General features: G+C 35.4%; 1 long non-coding RNA gene across 1 annotated transcript; it reads left to right on the plus strand.

Annotated features, from left to right (window-relative positions):
• On the plus strand, positions 1 to 9,532 carry LOC131531597 (uncharacterized). Its single transcript, XR_009268731.1, has 3 exons — positions 1 to 140; positions 8,910 to 9,025; positions 9,389 to 9,532. It is a non-coding gene; the product is annotated as an uncharacterized LOC131531597 (long non-coding RNA).
• Positions 9,533 to 23,355: the final 13,823 nt, after the last annotated feature.

Raw genomic sequence — 23,355 nt, forward strand, 5'->3', positions numbered from 1 at the left:
GAGCGAGCGATGGGGAGTGAGACGCAAAAAGCAGGGCTGTACAGATGACTCAGAGTCGCTGAGGCTGAGAACGGGAAATAATGCTGATTAACTGCAGGCTGAGAAGCGTGACGCTGAACGTGTGGATACACTGAGGGGAAGTGAGTGTATGGATCAATTAAAGTATGCTAACATGTCTGCTGCTGAGCACATTTGAAACAAGCCAATATAAATTCACCGAACATCTTAAACAAGCCCATATAAATTGCCATACTGAATTTGATGCAACTGCATTTTTTTTTTTATGTGATTTTGATCATTCAGAGGGAAATTGAAAACATTTTTATAAAACTGGTTCAGACTCTAAATTTTCAGATTTATGCAAGTAAAATGAATGAATGAAGCTGATTCCAATAAATAAATTGTAATAAATAATACAAAAATATTAAATAATAATAATAATAATAATATTCATTCAATTACTTATTGAAAATATGTTGTTGTTGCTGACTTGTTGTTATTTTAGTATCATTGATATACTATTATACTCTTTATTAATATTGTTTTATATTGTTAATATAATAATGTTTTATGTTTTTGTCATTTTTATTTATTTTAAATGTCTATATAGTTTTTTTTTTTTTATTAAGTTTTAGTTGATTTAGTAGTAATTTTAGTACGTCAACTTCAACTAAACAAAAATGAGAAATGTTGCTTTAGCAACTAGCTCAAATAAAACCAATTTAATTTTTTGTATTTTATTTTATTTCAGTTAATGTTTGTTTTATTTCAAATAATGAAAGTGTTGTTTTAGTTAACGATGAGAACCCAGGGTAACATACAGACACTTGCTTTCATAGAAATCAACCATTGTCTTACACTCACAACATAATTATTGACTTTTTTTATTTATTTTTTGTTATCACGTAAGCATACATGTTTTTCTGCTACGTGCTATATTCTTTATCATTGTCTTTTGTTTTGTTAGTTTGATTTTAGTTTCAATTCCAAGATCATCATTATTGCTATTCATTACTTTTTATTAGTTATTTACACTATTTAGTATCATCATTATTCAATGATTCTTACAGGGCAAAAAAAAAAAAAAAAAGCTTTGCAGACTCCTTCCCCCTTCGTATGCAAATCCATATATGCTCGAAAAACAAGTTTGCTCTTTGTTTAAGTTCCATGTCCATCATTGTCTATTCATGTTCCCCAAAATGCTTACAGAGTAAAAATGACTTTTTTTAGCCCCAAGCTTTGCAGACTCACCCCTCCTTTGTACACACATTCATTCCCACTCACAAAACCCAGTGTGGTCTGGGTGCCAGCCTACATGATCGTCATCCCCGATTTCACAGAAGTGGGTTTGGTACCCCAGCGCCAGTCAGAGAAGGGTCAGAGGTGCCAGAGGGCACAGAGCCACAGTCTGTCTGCCTCCCTCCTCCCTTTCCCCCTCTCTCTCACTCTCTTGCTAGGACATGTCCTGCCCCGCCACCCCCAAAACCACTCTCACTCCCTCCCTCCCTCCCTCACTCGCCCCTCCTTTTCCCCCCGTCCGCAGCACGCCGAATGGCTGGGTGATGAGTAAACACAGACAGAGCTCCGCAAGCACGGCCCGGCTTGCTGCCTCATTACAATCACAAAGAGCTGCCACACTTTTGGGTGGAGCCTGTGGCCGCGGGAGGCTCTGGGGCCTTTAAGTGAGTGGCATACTTAATAGGCTTTGTGTAGGAGAAGAAAAGAGAGTGAAAGGGGAGAGAAAGAGAGCAGGCCCAGCTGTCACAGCACACTAGATATCAGTCTGCCACAGAAGCACTCTTCCACTTTTTACCCCTCCTTTTTTTCTTTTGCTGAGGTAAGGTTTTAGACGCACAGGAAACCGAGCGTCTGAGGGAAAAAAGAAAAGACGGGAACACATATGTGTTCCCTCACACACACACACACACACACACACACACTAAAGAGCTGTGTGGGCAGTATATGGATCAAATAATACGTTCCTCGCTGAATGTTCTACATTTTGTTACGTTACACATCAGAGACTGAACTCTCTGGCAGAAAATGCTGAACAAAACATCTCCCAGAAGAACAACTTTCTCATTCAGTCTCAACTATAAAGGAGTAAAACAGCTTTAAAAAACTCAAAAGTACAGTTTTGTATTCAAAGACATCAATCTTTGGATACAAGACTTCAAATCAAAACAAAGTTTCTGAAAATGAGTAGCTGACATGATATCCTTTTGGGAAGTTTACATTTTTTAATGCAAAATAAATAAATTTTAGAATTTAAAAAAAAAAAAAAAAAAAATATATATATATATATATATATATATATATATATATATATATATATATATATATATGTGTAACATTTGTAAAAACAAAAAATAATAATAAAATCTACCTAATTTATATTTTATTGTATTTTATTTTATTTTACTTAATTTTCTTTGTTGATTATTTATTTAAGTTGGATATTCCTTTTGGTTCATGGAGAGTTAAACTTAATTTTGTTTAACCATATATACAGTATCTATCTATCTATCTATCTATCTATCTATCTATCTATCTATCTATCTATCTATCTATCTATCTATCTATCTATCTATCTATCTATCTATCTAGTCATAAAAATACCTAATAAAGTATGTAAAATATATATATATATATATATATATATATATATTTTTTTTTTATTTTTTTATTACATATATATATAATATAGCCCAAAAATATTCAAATTGAAACAAGGATCATGTTACATATTATTCATTTTTATTATTAAATCGACAGACACGGAGACAGAGTAAAGCCATATTTAGATGTACATATGCTGGGACACAATAGTCTGTGCTTGTGAGCTGCTCCACAAAGCAGGTGGCGAAACCCAGAAATGTGTGCTGTTGTTTGTATAATCTGTGTGATTGTGGTGGGCTGCTGCTAAGCCCTGCTAAATCAGCTTAGCACATGTCCTGCCGTGGAGGAGGCTTGTTTTAAAGACCCCCCCTCCTGAACCAGCCGTCCTTTAGGAGCGCAAGAGAGGAGGCCAGACACTGAATCAAAGATTATTCTCTGTGGATGACACTCCCCACATCTCACAGGACTCCCAAGATGAACATACGGCCAGACACATAACACACACAAATTAGGCGTATGTGTGTGTGTGTGTGTGTTTGTATACATACATGTAATTATAAAGAAAAATACAACTATTTAGGCATATATATATATATATATATATATATATATATATATACTGATTTAGTCAGATTTTTTAGTCATCTTTTTTAAGTAAAGTTCTGTTTAAGTAAAGCTACTTCCATAATATACATGATATTTCTTAATTATTATTTGTTATTATTATTTGTTAAATCTTATTTTACAGTTGTAGTTGATCTTTGAGATTTATAAAGAGCAAGAATACCACTAAAGTCACTGAACTTCAGCCTTAGGATCACCTAATTTTGTCTTAATTAAATCTATTTAATACAACTGTATTAATGCTATGCAGTATATTTAATACTTATTTTTAATGGTTTAATACTTTTCTTTTGTTGTTTGATTATTCAACAAAAACAGTCTACTCTAAGTTTTTATTTTCTTTTTATTTAAAATTACATTTATATAATTGTTTATATTTTTATTTTGTTTTGCAATTGTATTTTATTTTATTGTTTTTATTTTACTTAATTTTCTTTGTTGAATATTTCTTATTTTAAGTTGGATATTCTTTACGATTCATGTAGAGCAAGAATGTCACTAATGTCATTGAACTTAAGCCTTAAAATGACTTAATTTTGTTTTAAAATAACAATAATATAATTTGTAATATTTAATGTGTTTTATATATATATATACACACACTGTGTGCAGAATTATTAGGCAAATTGATATTCTGGTCATATTTCTTTGCCAAACACATTTTACCAATTCCAAACCACATCAATCTTAATAACTACTATTGATTTTGTATTTAATCATTTCTAAGTGATATATAATTGTCCATGAAGGCTGAAAGTCAAAAACTCCTTATTTCAGGTGTGCAGAATTATTAGGCAGGTTTTCCTTTACAGATAAAATGAGCCAAAAAAGAGATTGAACTCAGACTAAAAGTAAAAAAATATATATATTAAATGCCCATGAGAAGGATGCAATACTAATGCAATAATAGAATTAGCAAAGTAAAGGCATGACCATTGGGTAGAGAAATGCTCATTGGGTCAGCAGGGTCAGAAAAAGAAAAGACACATTAACTGCAAAAGAATTAAGAATAAAGGTGAAGATTTAGGTGTGTTTTAGTTTTAGGAGCTCATTTTTATTCCATCTCCTATCCTCTAAAGTCTGTCTTGCAGAGATTGACTAAAATGAGCTCCTAAAACTTACTGCCAGATTCTGGAAGATAAATTCTTCAAACAGTGGTATAAGAGGATGTGATGCTGGTCCTTCAAAGGCCACTCTCAACTTATCTGTCCATAAAGCCTATACAAAATCAGTCTTCATGTATTTCACAACACTTTAGCATGTTATTCTTATTAAGTGAGGGATATTTTTTAGCATTTTTTACCCAAGCAAGGTCTCTGAGATCCTGACACATTGCAGACTTTCAGCATTCATGAACAATTATATATAACTTAGAAATTATTAAATACAAAATCAGTAGTAGTTATTAAGATTGATGTGGTTTGGAATTGGTAAAATGTTCTTGAAAAAAAAAAAATATGACCAGAATATCAACTTGCCTAATAATAATATTGTTTATATTTATTTATTTATTTTACGTTTTACTTTACTTTACAGTTTATATTTTGTTGTATACCTTGAGGAGCAAACATGAAGCTTTATTTATTAAAAATAAAGCAAATTAATTTGATTTATTAATGCTATTAAGTTTTATTGTTGTTGGTATAAGTGTAGATTACTATACCATTTGTTTTCTTTCAAAATATGATTTAATGAATTAAAAAATATATTGTAAAAATATATAAATATATTTGTATTTTTAATTGTATTTTATTTTACTTATTGCACTTTGTTACTTATTTAAAATATTTTACTTTTAAATTGACATTTTTATTATGTATTTTGTGCAATTTCTCATATAAGCCACAATGGCCATAGAAAAGTAACATTTTTGTGTCACGCCCATGAATCACATTAAAGAGGTTTGAGAGGTTGTAAAAACCCTTCTAAAATTCTAAAGTTGTAATTCCCCTTCAGCACAACTCACTCAGCATCACCAGGACTCCTAAACCCCCACCTCTCCACCGCCTCCTTCCGCCGCACTCCAGACAGAGCAGAGGAAGAATTAAGACAAGAGTGAGTGAAAGTGTGAATGAAAGGAGGACACCTGGAGCAGGACCCCGTAGTGCTCTACACTGAGGGGTATTGTAGACTAATAACAGGGCCGCAGTGTGCGTGCGTGAGTGTATGGTTGCCTTGGTAACAGGACTCAGCTGATTGAGGGTTATGGGGTGCGGAGGGGAGGCTTGTTTGGAAAGCATCTGTATGCAAATGTCATTATGGTATAGAGATGTTTGGAGAGGCCACGGGGAGAAGAAAGAGGGGGGTAGAGAGACGAATGGACTGATGGATGGATGTGTAGTATCTACAGAAACACTCCGGTGGACGCTGCTGGTTGCAATCTAAATCCATCAAGAAAATAAGACACTTCACTTAAAAGGCCTCATACGGCATCATATTAGCAGACTTCTGAAAAGATTCTGTAACAATATACGATCATAATGAACCTGCATTATAAAACGTCATTTATCTTTTAGACACTGCCTCATAAAAAGAGATATTGAAACATTGTTAACTTTATATTAGATTAGGTATAAAGCCATAAACTCCTGAAATGAAATATATTTCGCATTTTGCTCTGTGACACATTCGCTTGATTTGATTTCCTACAACTACTAAAACTGAATAGGCCTCATTTATGAATTGGGATGGGTTGGAAACCAAGAACCAGTTCCATTTTTATTTTTTTCAGTGACAATGCAACACTGATACTGAATCTACAGCACAAAATAAACAGTGTGAACTGAGTCTGATTCCTGAAAAAAATGACTTCAGTAATGAGTCAGTTCTTTTTAGTAAATCAAAAACATACAGTGTGGCCAGTGTAGTCCGATTTATGAACAAATGACTCTAATGAATCAATTATTTTTAGTGAACCTAAAACATCCATGTACAGCACAGAAATCAGTTCATTTTAGTGAATCAAAAACATACTGCATGTCCAGTTTAGTTCAATTCCTAAACAAATGACTCTGAGTCAGTTCAGTGTGTTCAGTTCATACAGTGTGACCAGTTCAGTCTGATTTCAGAACAACTGACTCAAATGAGTCGGTTATTTTAAGTGAATCAAAAAATGTGTGACCCGTTTAGTCCAATTCCCAAGCGAATGACTCTAATGAACTTTTTAGTGAATCAAAATCATACAACGTGTTGTGTGTAGTCTGATTTCTGAATGAATGACTTCTAAACTGTCAGACTTATATCAGTGTAGTAGCTGTTGTTCATATGACAACAATACACATTATGCGTTTTGCCAGTAGTATTATATAAAATTATGCAGCCTCTAAAAAGTCATCTTGCTCCTTTTGCAAGAGTTGTTTCACTAATTTCTTTTTTCCAAATTCTTTAGAGTTACTAAAAGAATAATTGATTCCTGAAGGAATCATTACATTGAGAACCAGAATTGTTAAGATTCTAAGATTCTCGTCCCTATTTGTGAAGAATCCGTCTAAAATGATCATAATACAATTTCCTAATCAATGGCTTTTAATTTAATGCAACAATTAATGCAAGAACAGGTTTATGAACGATTCCCACAGAAATTCATTCTGCTTGTGCTTCATGAATGAGGCCTAATGAGGCCTGTTTCTGTTGTATTGTGTAATTTTGCATGCGTGTGCTTGCAGTTTATCCCACCTACGGATGTAAACTCCAAAATCAAATCAACAGTGTTCCTTTACGACGCTAATCTCTGCCAAAGTAATTTGATTTTCCTACACGCAATAAAAAAGCATGTGATGCAACTAACACATTTCCCACTAATTCAAGCAATGATATATTTTTTTTCCAGAGCTGCTATAAATGCTAATAACGTGTAGCAGCTTTTAACTCTTCGTTCAAGGAGATTTGTATGGAGTGAGTCATTACCTAACAGCTTTTTTTCATCCGCGATAGCTATTTAATGACAGGTAGCCGAAAAAGGCTTTTTCGTTCCTTACGAGGAAAAGAAAGTAGCCGTATGCAATAAAAGCGCTGACGTAAATAGTTTTACACACAGTTCTAATGAAATCCTTTAGTGAGACGTATTTCCAGAGAGAATGAGGGAGAGAGAAAGACAGCAGTAGGTTTTTTTTTATGTGCTGCTCTCACTTAATGTACTCAGTAGCAGTGCCTGATGGGTAATTACAATAGTCACAACACAGATGGGGGGCAGTGTCACCGTGGCCTTAAGCACGCTGGCACACACACACACACACACACGGCCAGGCGAATAAGCACGGACACACTCCTGAATGCCTATTTCCTTTTAACAAACGGCCAACATCATTAAAATCTATACACTTGGAAAACACATCTCGTCCTGTTCCTGCCCTCCATTAACATAGTCTGACTCTTTATACTTGTATTTCTCCTCACATTTACCCTTTGTATGGTTCTCGCTCAAAATAACCTCTCGTTTCTTTTGACAAAATCTCTATCGGACACCGGATGCAGACAGATTTGCCCTCTATCTCTTTTTGTAGCCCTCTCTTCAAAGCTTTTGTCCAGGTTAAGGTCTTAAGACAGACGTAAAAAGAGTCAGAAAGAGAGAGAGAGAGAGACTTTTGAATAATTCATGGTGGCCTATAATGAAGCGCGGTCCACTCTTTAAAGTGTTTGGTGTGTAATGGAGTTTCAGACACACAGCTATCATTTTCTCTTAATGGCGCTTTCTGGGCTGCTTGCTGTGACCCTCTATGCACACACACACACACCAGCAAAGGCGATTACCGACAGCTGCTGGAGTTTCGAAGTGGCCAAAGTGGGCAATTTTCTCAATGCCATTTAAACAACAAACACAGCAGCGTGTTTAAAGAGAAGAGCCGACGGTGGGGGGTGAGAAACGAGGAGGAGTTTGAGAGAGAAAGAAGGTGATGTTGGCTATTGTGATTCAGGACGTGTGCGTAAGGGTGCGCAGCGGGGGGTTCATTAGGAGAACTCCAGGTTGAGTGTGTACATGTTCACATCTGGCCTGAAGTTGACTGCATCCTGTGCACAAGCTGCTCAGAGTTTAGATCTCTGTGATTCATTCTGCACGTATGTATTCGTTCCACATGCAGCGATGATCAGGGAACACGTGACAGCAACTTGGCAGCATGCTTTTGGAATAATTACACATCCCGCTGCTTTAAAGTCAACATGAAATAGCGTTCGCAACCCATTTTACTTCTGTAATGCGACATTTCTGAATGCAATAGGGCATTCAAAAAATACAGAAATTTTGCAATGTTTAAAATGAGTTTTGGTATCTTTAGAGGCATAAATGTAAAAAGAAAATAAGGAAAATTCTTGAAAAACACCAACAACGTATTAAGCAGTAATAATTTTGGAAAAATTCTTTAATATTATTTATTTGAATAAGGAACAAAATGTTTTATTGCTTAATATTTGAAAAAGTTTGAGTGAATTCATTTGAAATAACTCTTTTCAGTATACTCAAACTTTATATATTGAGTGAATTGTTTTTTTGTTTTTTTCTTCATGTGATTTTGTCACCTCACAAAATATGACACATGGCTTACATAAGCTACTTTTAACAAGTTTCTGTGGGTGCTTTTTTTAAGAATGTGTTTTGTGTTCATCAAAACTGAGTTATATGGGTTTGGAATTACATTTTTGAGTAAATTATTCCTCTAATGTTGTTACAGATGGTTCATGCTGGAATAACTGAAAAATCAAAAAGAAATGTGTTTGAGTATAAAATCATCAGTACATTGTCAAGTTGGATGAAAAGAGCTCTTGTGAACATTGCTAGGACACATGGGTAAGCTACATTTCCATATTTAAGATTATTGATTGTTATGCATAACCTTTTGATCATTAATATTTGTTATTTTCCTAATAATAATTAGAAGTCTGGACTCTTTCTAGTAGGGCTGTCCTCGACTAAAGATTTTCTATTTTATTTTATTTTTTATATTTTTTATTGACAGCCCCCATTTTTAACAATTTAACTACCCCAATAGGTTGATGCTGGAGAAAATTAACAAAGCATCAGGGAACATCTGCGTGTAATCGAGGAAACAGAAAAGCTTAGACCAAACGTAGAGCTCCTCAAGGAGCCAGTTTCAGTTATGGCTATATTTTAATACATGTCCTTCCTCCTTTGCCTTCCTCTTAACATAAGCTCCTTTCGGATCTGTGAGACCACGCCAGTGTTGATGTGAACCAACAAATTCTCACACAGCTCTCTGTAATGACACTCCGAGTCCTTCAAGTTTCACGGAGTCCCCTGAAGGAGAAGTTCAGGTGCATGATTGATGACTGAAGATGGCAAACTGAAAAAAGGTAATTAAATTATTACTGCTTAGATTTTCCTTGTTTCCAGTACCACTCTGCCTGAGACCATACCTGTCTTCTTTCCTGTATTATACACAGTAATGGATGTTAAAAAATTTATGTTAAATTAATGAGGTTATTTTGTTTAAAGGCCTACAGTTGGAAGCAACTATTCTGCTCTTGCCTGCTCTGTTCAAGGAGGACCTGGGGTTGCTGTTTGAAGCTGAGGTGAGCCATGAACAGTTGACTACAGTGCATGAAACGAAATCTAATCAAAGCACTACACTTATTGCACATTTTGTTATTCAGATTATTTCAATGAAAACATTATAGTTTTTTGTTTGTTGGTCTGCACAAACTATGCTATCAAATTGAAGAGAAAATTCTGGCCAAAAGTATTTGAGCAGTTGTATGACAGTAGTTAAAATTAATTTAACTCATAAGGTTTGCCTTGCAAATAAATATGAGAAGATGGTTAATGCTATTATCCCCTCTCTCCCAGGGCCATTCTCAGACCAGCCCATTCCAACACCTAAGATGAAGCTTAAAGGCTGTAGGGAGGGTCATCTTGTGCAGTACGACCACATTGTGCTCATGTTGGATGGACAGTTAATCACAGAGGAGAGCGAGGACATCTCGACGGCGCTGGGACTCATCCTGTAGCAGCGCTTCTCAATTCCAGTCCTGGTGACCTGCCCCCACATGTTGTATATGTATCACTTATTTAACACACCTGATTCAGATCATGAGCTCGTTAGAAAAGAGCTCCATGAATGTACAGTGCTCTGACTGACATGGTCCCTACACAGTGTCCCTTCACGGAACATTCATTCACAGATTTACACTACTTCCTGTCACTTCTAAGTCTAGTTGCAGTTTCTATTGTTTTTTAAATTAAACAAAAATGTTAGTACGCTGTTGACAGTGAAAAAGTGAAAGATATTGCAATACTTCAGAGTGTACAACTTAGTTTGCAAGTGGTTGTGTATTATTAATTTTTAGTAATTTCACTCACTCACTATTAATGTTAAAAAAACTAGATTTTCCAAATAAAGTAAAGAACTAATGTGGGCCTAAGACCGTAGGCGAAAAAGTTACCTGATTACAGGGCTACAGTATATATATATATATATATATATATATGTATATGTAAACCAGGATTCTCTCTTCTTCAAAAGTGTACATATTTCAAGCTTGTTGCATCATTTTGTATGTGTATAAAACAACAACTCCCCGTATATTGTGATGTTGTATATGTAAATTCCCTGGCTTGTCAGCACTCTTTTTATTTGCTGCTGAAAGAAATAAATTAAAAGGTTTTGAAAGTGGGATGCATTTTGTTTCTCAGTAAGCCTTTAGTACAGGAATTTGAATATTTAAAGCGGCAATTTGGTAAGAAATGATTAGTTATCATTCACCTTAAGGAAAAGTGTCATTTAGAAGCATATTGGCTCATCTATGGTAGTCATATATGGCACCTCTAATGGTTCTGTGTAACACATTTTGACAAATGTGCTATTAAGCTTCTTATCTTATGCCATATAGTACCAAAAGAGGTTCCCCGATGATAACAAGCCAAAGAACCATTGCAATAAAGTGCTATATGGCACATCTTATGGTTCTACATAGCACCTTTAAAGATAGGTGCTAAATAGCACTAAAAGTGGTTCCCCTATGATTACGAGCCAAAGAACCACTTTTAGTGCTATTTAGCACCATTTATTTAGAGAGTAGGCTTACAGTTAGGGTTAAGTCTTTTGTTATTAATTACATATGTTACTGTTCTTGCTATATTAAATGCATGCAACATGTGTAACAATGACATTAAAACAAAGTTTTTTTAAAGGAAAATGGGCACTCTTATACGTCACTGACCCAGTTGCAAACCTTTTTTTTTTTTTTTTTTACATTTGGAATAACATGCACTGCATGAATAATGCACAATAAAACCAGGGATGTGCATTAAGAAAGTAAATAAGGTCAAATCTGAACTCATGTTGACTTTAAACTACAGGCTTTTGGTATCTAAAAATCAGCATCAGGGAAATGCAGGCTATAAATCCCCCAGCATGACCCTCCCGGTTGAAATAACAGCTTTGTTTGGTCAGTGAAGGGGCAGCAGATTGTGTGGAGACTTCCAAACTAAACTAATCCCATCCTAGAACACCGAACAGCTGTTCTGGTGCTGTGGTCAACACCAAACTACACACACACCTCGCAAGGCTAATATTTGCTCTATTGATGCTGCTGCTGTGGCCAAAGCAAAGTACAAAAACAAAGGATCATTAAAATGCCCCACCGCTCTCATCCCTCTAAAAGGCCAGTTATAAATTTTAAATCAGCAATGAGGGAATTTAGCTGTATTTTTTTCATTTCTTTTAAGAATCGGAGGCTTTCATTAGAGAACAGAAGAATGATCAAAGTATTTTCCCCTCATCTCTCTCACTTTTCCCTCTATTTTATTGACAACTCGGGTTATTTTTCATCTTTTGCTGCCTATTTGTTCCTCCTGTAGTTCCACATGACTGCCTCTGATTGAACAGAAACTATCAAACCATCATGGGTCTCTCTTCCTGCCTATTTTCACTCACTCACACACACACACACACACACACATTTTTGAAGCTATATTATTATATATCTATGGTTACATGAAGAAACTTTAACAACATGGAAACTTTCCTTTCTTTAAAATGGAAAAGATTATTAAAAATGATTTTCACGCACAAAAAAGGTTCACTGAAAGGTTATTTGGGGAACAAAAAATGGTTCTTCTACACTGTAAAAAATTACCATGATTTTAACGGTAAAAAACTGTGCAAAAGCTACAGTAAAAACCTGTTAAATGGTTAACCGTAATAGTTTCCCTAATATATATACGGTGAAAAACTGTAATAGACATTTCAGACAATTTGACGGTGAAATACCGCTTTTGGAAGTGAAAAAGAATGTAAAATTTACAGGGAAAACCCGTAAATTGACGTTCCCAGAATTCCCTGTTGCATTTCAAATTTTGTTTTTTCTTTGAAATAACTAGGTTTCTTAGTTTTTTTTTCTTATCAGTTATGTTTATTAGGGTTGTATGTTACATCTAATGTTGTTAAATGTTTATTGCATATTTCAGTTTAATGAGTCTCACCATGATGGTGTTTAATTTTTGTGTGAATGACACTGTGCACCTTCTATATATGTTATTATTTAAAAGCTGCTTGTGATGAGCTTTGGTTCATCGTGTGACTTTCTCATCACCACCTGCATTTGGTGGTTATCAGTGTATTTCAAAGGTACAAAACAGATTTCAGTACTTCAATAGGTTGGTATATTAATATTATATCAGTTAATGAAATTACGGTATTTAACTGTAAATTTAAGTTAAAACCGTAAAACCCAAAATGTTGCTACCATATATTTTACGGGTAGAATTCCAGCAACCACTGCTGCCGTTTTTTCACCGTAAATTTTACGGAATTTATTTTTACAGTGTAGCATCACTGCAGAAAAACAAAACACCTTCTGGAACCTTTATTTTACACTAAAACCTCAAAGAAATCATAGATATCAGTAAATTGAAATGCATTTTTAAATAGTGAGGAACTTCAAATGTTCTCTCAAGTCTACTGAAGATAAGAGTTCATTATGAGAAAAAAATGTGAACTTTACCCCCTGATTCAATTTGCCAGGTGAGCGTGCAAGATTTGAGAGCTGTGTGTGTGTAAGCGTGGCGCACCTGTAATTTGAGGCTATAACTTCCTTTTGTGTGCGGGAAAGTTTGTGTTCTCTCTCTGGTCTTTTGTGCTGAGGAGTTGAGTGTAAGTAAATAGCGCTTGTGTGGAGGAGACAAAGACTTCAACCTGCACCTGCCGCACAGGGTTTACAGAAGAGAATACAGTCCTCTTTTAAAACCATTAACCCTTGCTCACCTCTTTGTGGCTCTTTTCTATTTTTCACTTTGCACACACTGTAGGACTTCAAACCGAACAGCAGTACAACTAAATGCGAGCTGGGTTTTTCCTCTTTCCATTAACTCAGTGAGTATTTTCAATTTCACTTCAAAACCAATGAATACAAAGACTTCATAATGAAAATCTCCACTATATTTGAGACTTTCAGTTGCGTAATAAGTTATTTTTGTAATAATGAGGCTGCCACTAGGTGTCAGTAAAAACTGTTGCTCTAAAAGTGTCAGCTGTACTTGCGTGAGGCGCAAGAACAAATCTCATTGGTTCTCGGGAGTCGAGCAAGCATATTTGAGCTTTCACTGACCATATTTGATGAGCTCTATGTAAGTATGTTGATTTGCGTTTATAACTCTTTAGAAAAGGCAAAACTGCTTGAATTAGTTTTATGACGTCTTCATGAACTTTTTCAAGCTTGAAAGTTTTGGTTGAATGGACTTTCAATGGAGGGACAGAAATCACTCAGGTTTTTATAAAAATATCTTAATTTGTGTTTCGAAGATAAACCAAAGTCAATTAAGTCTGAAACAACAAGAGGGTGAGTAAATGATGACAAAATGTTCATTTTTGGGGTAAACTATCCCGAGGGTAAATATACATTCATACAATTTTAATGTTTTTAGAACATTCTGCCACCTTTTATCAAGCAAGATAGAAACACACCTGGAGCCAGACTCAAACTCACATCGCCCACAGGAGCACCACCACTCAATGTGTCAGACTCAGAATACATGCACCAACCACTACACCACAACTATGACCCTGCTAATTTACTCCTAACAGTATTCCTAGAAGCCTCTGTAAAGACATATAATATAAATGTGTTTTAGATAGCATGGTGCTGCATTGTGACCAAACATTTATATCGTGTATATCTTTAAATAACCCATAACAGTACGGCTCCTTATCATGTGTGTTTTCAAGGATGAAATTACCGAGTCAAAACAAGTGCTGTCAAATCACTCTGAATATCACTACACTGCAGGCTACTCATATAAATATTATAGGCATAATAACTGTTAGTGCGATTCCTCCAATTGCTTTATATGAAAACACATTATTTTGGTTTAGTCGTCAGTGTTGTTGGCAATGTGTGCGCCCAAAGCGCAAAGGTTTAAGTTAGCTTCTTTTCAACATTTTTATCATATACTTCACTTTGGGGTCAGTAATTGTTTATTTTCATTTTATTTGGAAAGAATTTGATATTTCCCTGAGTGAGGATTAAACTGATTAAAATGACAGTAAATACATTTATAATGTTAGAAAATATTTTTATTATAAATAAATGCTGTTATTTTGAACTTTATATGCATCAAAGAATCCTGAAAAAAATATATATCACAGTTTCCACAAAAAAATTTAACCACACAACTGTTTTCAACATTGATAACAATAGTAAATGTTTCTTGAGCAGCAAATCAGGACATTAGAATAATTTCTGAAGGATCATGTGACACTGAAGACTGGAGTAATGATGCTGAAAATTCAGCTTTGCATCACAGAAATAAATTACAGTTTAAAATACATTCAAACAGAATATATATATATCAAATACACATGGTTCTTAAATCTAAAGATCTAAAGTGGGACGTGACTCCCCAGTTTCATTAGATAGTAGACACTTCTAGGTGTCTTTAGTCATGTTTTCTGTCTCTAAATTCACTGGATCTCACTGAGATGTATGAGATCTGTACATTGACATTCTATGAAGGGAACTCCACTAGTTTCCCCACACTGGTTAGAGAGAGAGGGAGTCTCTGTGCAAGTCCCAATGTTAGGTGTTATGGTGTACCCAGGTGTATTTATGAGTGTCCAATGTGACATGTGTTTTACACACATTACGGTGTAAGGAGAAAGAGGTGTGGCCATGAATAATGGAGTTTCAATTTAAATTCCTACTTCTAACCTCTGAGACGTCTATATAATTCATGAAACAGATATAGGAAGGTATGATTTACATGAGTGTGTATGTTTGCCTGGCCTATGTGCGCATGGATGAATCATTCATATGATATTTTTTTCCCATGGACCTCCTGCGAGTATGCGAGCAGATTTTGAATGTGAATCAGATTTTAAATGCTAAATTGTTCTTTATAGCCGTTTATGTATGCTGAGCCGTGGCTTGTTTACATGCGTTCGTGAGTGTTTTTGTATTTGGTGTGATTACGTCCATAAGGACATTTGAAGCTGATTTGTTGTTGCTGTGTGTGTGTGTGTGTGTGTGTGTGTTTGTGATTATGTATGTGTGCCAGTGTAGGTTTGAGGTGATGAATCTATATGAATGCTAATGTAAAACAATGGTAATGCTACAGGGAATGCTGGGATAGGACAGAGGGTCTGTATGTGCACGTAGGGGTTTGTGTGTGTGTGTGTACACCTAGGCTGGGTTACATTTATAAATGTTTAATATGTAAATTGGTGAGTGCCTGTGTGAGTGTGTGTAACGTAAACATGCGTGTGTGTGTGGTCAGTGTGTGATCTGTGATTGTCAGGTACACACTCTGGGATCTGAACAGCTTCATGTGTGGAATGTAAATGCAGAAATTCATTTAATCACTCTTTCTATAGCTTTGTTCATTTCACTGTAACATATAGACATCTATATGTTCTTGTAAGATTTGTCTACATTTCTACATTCAAGTGAGGGAAGTCTGAGTTTGGCATCATGTTTCTATTAAAAAAGTGGCAAAAACCCAACATCGATATAATTTTCAATTAAAAAAAATGTAAGAGTGTATTGGTATCTCTATTACAAAACATATTAAGCTGCCTTGCTGTTTACTGCCTTGCAATTTATATCTCGCAATTCTGTTTTTTTTCCTCACAATTGCAAGTTTATTTCATGCAATACTGATTTTATAACTCAGAATTGTGCGTTTATATCTCACAATTCTAAAGGAAAAATGTCAGAATTGTGAGATGTAAACTTGCAATCATGAGAAAAAATTCTGAATTGTGAGAGAAAAAGTCGCAATTACTCATTTAATTTTTTATTCAGTGCAAAACTGACTTCCACAGATTTAATACAGATATATATTCAAAACCTTTCCGTTTATTTAACTGAATGCTTCATATAATTGGTTGACAAAGATTTCAAGGTGTGCAGTTAATTTTAGGGAAACACACGGATAAAGTATTTCCAGGCAGCTTTTGACTACATTGCAGTTACATATCACTTCGCCAAATTATTTCAGTTATTTCAAAGGTCCTTACAGCCTACAACAACAAAAGAACTAAAACCCACGATGACACTGAACAAAAAAATAAATATAACAATAGGATAAAAATGACACTATTTCCATATTTTTCCCAAAAAATTATGTTTTATTATTGGCTGTTTGCACACACGTTTCCTGCTCTCTCCCATAATATGCACAAACACACAATGAAGGCACAGAAACTTGTCAGTGGTGGTGGTGACAATGCTGTTCTTGAAGCAGTTAAACTTACAGTTTCCCTATTAGTAGAGACGCTGTCTCTCTTTCTAATAACTGAGCTAGACTCAGCTAGACTATAAAGGGATAGTTGAACCACAAATGAAAATTGTCATTAATTACTCAACCTCATGTTGTTCCAAACCCATAAGACCTTCGTTCGTATTCAGAGCATAAATTAAGATTTTCTGATGAAATTCGAGAGATTTCTGACCCTCCATAGACAGCTATGTTACTGAAATGTTCCCAGGCCCAGAAAGGTAGTAAAGACATCGACAAAAGCCCATGTGACATCAGTGGTTCAACCGTAACGTTATGAAGAATACTTTTTGCTGTCTATAGATGTTCAGAAAGCACTCACATTTCATTAAAATTATCTTAATTTGTGTTCCGAAGATGAACGAAGGTCTTGCAGGTTTGGAACGACATGAGGGTGAGTAATTAATGACAGAACTTTCCTTTTTGGGTGAACTGTCCCTTTAATAACTGCATTACCAATGACTCAAGCCACCATTATAGCGCTAAAATGATGTTTTGGAATTAGCAATGGAGGCTTGAGATGAGATGTATAAGAAATTAGTCCTAAATGTAGGACAAAAACCTGACAAAAGTCTTAAAATACATATGAACGGTGTCTTCAGGTGTGGTAACCAAAGAATAAGCAGAATAACTGATTCCATTACTCAGGTGTGCATTATTTTTCTAGTAATTCAATGGCCTGTCGTCAAATATTCCTATCACACACACAATTCAGACTTTATGTTGGAAACACCTAAAGTGACTTTAAAAGCTAGTTTGGTAGATCTAGGTTTTATCACAAAGATTATGTGTGTGTGTTTGTGCAACTGTTGATGGAAAGCAAAATGAAACTGACAAAAATGGAAAAAGCTGCTAATATGAAAAGCTAAATAAACCGCATACCCATTTAGAGTCAAGACAGTCCATTTACATGAGCTCTTTAGACCCCTTTTAAGCTGAAAGGAGATCTCTCATACTGTTTTTTCCCTTTAAAGAAAAACTGTCAGCGGATGTTTAAAGCAAAAAACACACAAACAGAAAGATACAGGAAAACTGTTCAAACAAGCTGAAGCTATCAGCTTTGAACAAGAGAAAGATATTTATGACAAGGCAGCAGAGCGGGCAATGTGTAGATAGTGCACCAATGGAAAATCAATGTGTTGTAAATTTGTGCACAGTTGTGTCAGTTTAGCCCAATGAGAATCTTTTATTCTGCCCCACAATACCTCACACTATCAAAACCACTGAGTCAGACACGCGCGCACACACACACACACACACACACACATGCACTAATATGACATCACACCCCTGCTGAGCGTGTAGGGCAAACATGCCCCTCCAGATGGAAAACAGACTCATCCCTGCACAAATGCTGCTCATCGAACACGCTAGCAAACAAACAAACAAACAATCAGGGGCTTCCAATATCTGTAAAAGAAACAGGAACAGAGAAGAACTCTGCTGGGAATTTAGGGAAAATGTCACTAGCTGTGTGTTCTCATCGACTGCTCTCTTGTTACAGGTCTGCTGAGCGGAGTTACACAGGGGAGCGGGTTAAAAGGGAGTTGTCCTCTGTTCTATCTGTCTGAGGTAAAAACGAGAAGGGAGTGCGAGGAGGAATGAAAGGGGGTTCCCTCTATGAGAAGACGATAGGGGCTTTGAAAGATTTTCCCTCTGGCATCTCCAGAAGGCATTAAATAAGATAATACATGCACAAACACGCTCACGCATGCAGCGCAAACAGTTAAGTAGATGGTTAAAATGGAGCATGCAGAAAGAAGAGTGGCAATCTGACAGATCACATTTTGATGAATAAAGAGGGGTCACTGCCATCACCCTGACCTCTGACCTCTAAAAGGTCACCAACCGTGACAACTCACCTTTCATTTCACTTAGAAAGAAAAAAGAGACATGACAAAGTGAACAGAGCATAAGGGTTTGCTTTTTCAATATTGGACACTTTTGTTTAGACTAGTTCTTTTTGTTGTAAGGTCACATTAAAATGGACTTTTCACCATGGCATCTTCATTATTTATATACACTGCTTTTCAAATGCCTTTTATGTTTAGATTTCATAGTTTTACCTCTGTTCAAGGCTTTCAGGAATAAAAAACAAAATCCATCATAAAAATACGAAATAATACATTTTTAAAACTATGATGATCCAAGCCAGGGGTTCTCAAATTTTACCTGCCATGGACCCCCAAATGTGATAATCCTTGTGCAAATAAAATAAAAAAAAAAAGAGAGAAAAAAAAGCATTTACATGCTATTTATACTGTGAAAAATCTATATAAACGTGTTAAATATAGCATTTTGAAAATATGTAGTTTTTATTACATTATTACATTTTATTTCTACTTGTAGTACTGTACTGTTAGATGTATTATTCATTTATTTATATTACAGGTGCTGGTCATATAATTAGAATATCATCAAAAAGTTGATTTATTTCACTAATTCCATTCAAAAAGTGAAACTTGTATATTATATTCATTCATTACACACAGACTGATATATTTCAAATGTTTATTTCTTTTAATTTTGATGATTAGAGCTTACAGCTCATGAAAGTCAAAAATCAGTATCTCAAAATATTAGAATATTACTTAAGACCAATACAAAGAAAGGATTTTTAGAAATCTTGGCCAACTGAAAAGTATGAAAATGAAAAGTATGAGCATGTACAGCACTCAATACTTAGTTGGGGCTCCTTTTGCCTGAATTACTGCAGCAATGCGGCGTGGCATGGAGACGATCAGTCTGTGGCACTGCTCAGGTGTTTTGAGAGCCCAGGTTGCTCTGATAGTGGCCTTCAGCTCATCTGCATTGTTGGGTCTGGTGTCTCTCATCTTCCTCTTGACAATACCCCATAGATTCTCTATGGCGTTCAGGTCAGGCGAGTTTGCAGGCCAATCAAGCACAGTAACACTATGGTCATTGAACCAGCTTTTGGTACCTTTGGCAGTGTGGACAGGTGCCAAGTCCTGCTGGAAAATGAAATCAGCATCTCCATAAAGCTTGTCAACAGAAGGAAGCATGAAGTGCTCTAAAATCTCCTGGTAGATGGCTGCGTTGACCTTGGACTTCAGAAAACACAGTGGACCAACACCAGCAGATGACATGGCAGCCCAAATCATCACAGACTGTGGAAACTTCACACTGGACTTCAAGCAACATGGATTCTGTGCCTCTCCACTCTTCCTCCAGACTCTGGGACCTTGATTTCCAAATGAAATGTAAAATTTACTTTCATCTGAAAAGAGGACTTTGGACCACTGAGCAACAGTCCAGTTCTTTTTCTCCACAGCCCAGGTAAGATGCTTCTGACGTTGTCTCTGGTTCAGAGGTGGCTTGGTAGCCCTTTTCCTGAAGACGTCTGAGCGTGGTGACTCTTGATGCACTGACTCCAGCTTCAGTTCTCTCCTTGTGAAGCTCTCCCAAGTGTTTGAATCGGCTTTGCTTGACTGTATTCTCAAGCTTGCGGTCATCCCTGTTGCTTGTGCACCTTTTCCTACCCAAATTATTCCTTCCAGTCAACTCCAGTACTCCAACTTCAGTACCTTTCAGTAATGACCTTCTGTGACTTACCCTCTTTGTGGAGGGTGTCAATGTTCGTCTTCTGGATCATTGCCAAGTCAGCAGTCTTCCCCATTATTGTGGTTTCAAAGAATAAGAGATACCCAGAATTTATACTGTAGGGATGGTCATTTATTCAAACTCAAATGTAAATATTCTAATATTTTGATACTGATTTTTGACTTTCATGAGCTGTAAGCTCTAATCATCAAAATTAAAAGAAATAAAGATTTGAAATATATCAGTCTGTGTGTAATGAATGAATATAATATACAAGTTTCACTTTTTGAATGGAATTAGTGAAATAAATCAACTTTTTGATGATATTCTAATTATATGACCAGCACCTGTATGTTCAATCTACTTTTATAAATTATATAAATTAATTACGCTGTTTTTTCTCCCCTTAAACATTTTCATGGACCTCCTAACACTCTCCAGACCCCAATCTGAAAGCACCTTATCTAAGCAAAGAGTCAAATAATATCAGTTTAATAAATAATTATACAATTTTTTTCAGAAATGACAATTTTTATGATTTATGAATTAATTTTCCCCTAATAAAGTTTTTCCAAATGTTTTCCAAAAGCATTCATTTACCAAGGAGACAGTGTCTATGAACAGCTTGTAATGAAAAATTAGATGTGATGTGTGAAGACAAAATAACTGAATATTCATTAATGCGGGTCATTTTTAAAATAAGCTGTAAATTGGTCAAATTATGCAAAAAGTAAAAAAAACAAAAACATTGAGTTTATAAAGGATACATAAAATGCTAGCGAAATTAAGAGACTTTACTTGAAGAGATTTTACGGCAAAAATGTTTAAAATATCATTTCCACCAGAGAATGTTTTTAAACACAATAAATCATTTGGGATGTGCTGGAAATGACACTCCAGAGGAAATAATTGTGGAAGAAAAAATAAACAAAATAAATGTGCTAAGACTGTGAAAAGTGTGTTTTAGAATAGTTTACTTTCAGAAAGTCCACAGGGTCAAAAGTGCCCACTAAAGAAAAATCTGTAAATTAAAATAATAACGGAAAGAAAAACAAACTGAAAACATCAGAATAAAATTAAACCCATCTCCATTGTACAGAGCTCAGCTGGAGCGGATGATTTCATAGCTGTGCTTTTATTATAACACAAACATAAACCACAGGCACACACTCTTCAACAAATAAATGTAAGGCATTAAATAACAGCCATCTCGCAGCGAATGGACTGAACAACATTCAAATTCCATGAATATCCCCCACTCAGATAAAAGTATGCATAAATAAAACACACACATACAAATCCCATGTACGCAATGCAAACATCTACATACCAAATCATATGAATAATACACACTCTCTTTATCTGTGTCTGAGTGGCAAGTTAGAGCTTGCCCAAGTAAAAGTGTAAGCCTTTGAGTGTTATCTTTACCATCTTCCACTACCCCGCGTGGTACCGTGAGGGGAAGAGGCTGTCGCTCGTGTCTGCTCTCTATACTTAGTCGTCATGGAGACCACAAACACCCCGCAAAGAAAATTCCACACTGAATAATAACTGGCCAATTGCGCGTGTTTGCTCCCTAACAAACCACAGGATTAGAAGCATTTTCTTGTCAGAAGCATAAACTATTTCTATGTGTTAGCGGAGAGAGAGAGAGAGAGCGTAAGGGGGCAAAGATGAGATCAGAATACTGATGTTCTCGGCTGACAGGTTTCTGAGAGGCAAAAACATCAAAAATTGTTATATAGGCTACTGTAAATAAATGTAGAGAGAGATTGTTGTATAGGCAAAACATTAAAAAACAAAACAAAATGCCTATACTTGAACGCACTTCCATGGGGAAAAACACTTCTGCCTCCAAACTGGTATGGCAGTATGAGCTTTAAATAATACTGCTACATGTTCACAACTAGATTTCGCCATTAATATTACACAAGTAGCGTATTATGTGGTTTGAACAAATACATCAGTGGTATATTCAAGTAAACAAGATATCCTCAAGGACAACATCGCATTCTGCTTTATTTACAGATGTCCTTGAAATATTGTCAAAAGACAAAAACAACAACAACAAAACACCTTGATGGTCACAAATCACTAATCATGGTCACAAATTGATGGTCACAAATGTGTTACTGTGATTTCTTGTTCAACATTTGTCATTTGAAAAAATATGCAGGACTTTGTATGAGACACTCACAAGGGAGTAAACAAGATAACTTGAAGGACAACAGTGTATGTTTTATTTAGCCTTTAGCGCTATCTTTGTTAAATGGATAACTGAAAACACAATTGGTTTAATTGTCATGATATCTTGTTCTAGATAATCAAAAGAGCTTTTTAAGCTGGTACCACAACGCTATGCTAATAGGCTGTTTGCTTGTTAACTGGCTAGCTGAAAACACAAATAATTTAATTCTTATAATATTGTGTTCTAACTAATCAAAAGAGCTTTTTTAAAACAGTTAAGTTATAGAAGTTAGACCCTTTTAGCTTTGATTATATAATTTGATATATAATTTAAATGATATTGCTAACTATAGGCGAACAAAAAGAGAAAGGGGAATAGCTTAGCTATGCTAGGCTAGTAAGTCTACTTGTCATAAACAGAGGTGGACAGTAACAAAGTACATTTACTTGAGTACTGTACTTTATTCTTTTTTTCTGGAAACTTATGACTTCACTACATTTGAAAGGACAAGTGCTGAAAAAACGAAAATATTATATAAAGCCACAGAAGAACTGTTGTGTATCTCCTAACAAAACACAATAGGTGTTTGACTTGAAGCAGTAGCCTACTGCACAGAACGTTCTGTGCATCAAAGTAA

This window comes from Onychostoma macrolepis, chromosome 23, assembly GCF_012432095.1.
Source record: "Onychostoma macrolepis isolate SWU-2019 chromosome 23, ASM1243209v1, whole genome shotgun sequence".
In the NCBI taxonomy this organism is placed as follows: Eukaryota; Metazoa; Chordata; class Actinopteri; order Cypriniformes; family Cyprinidae; genus Onychostoma; species Onychostoma macrolepis.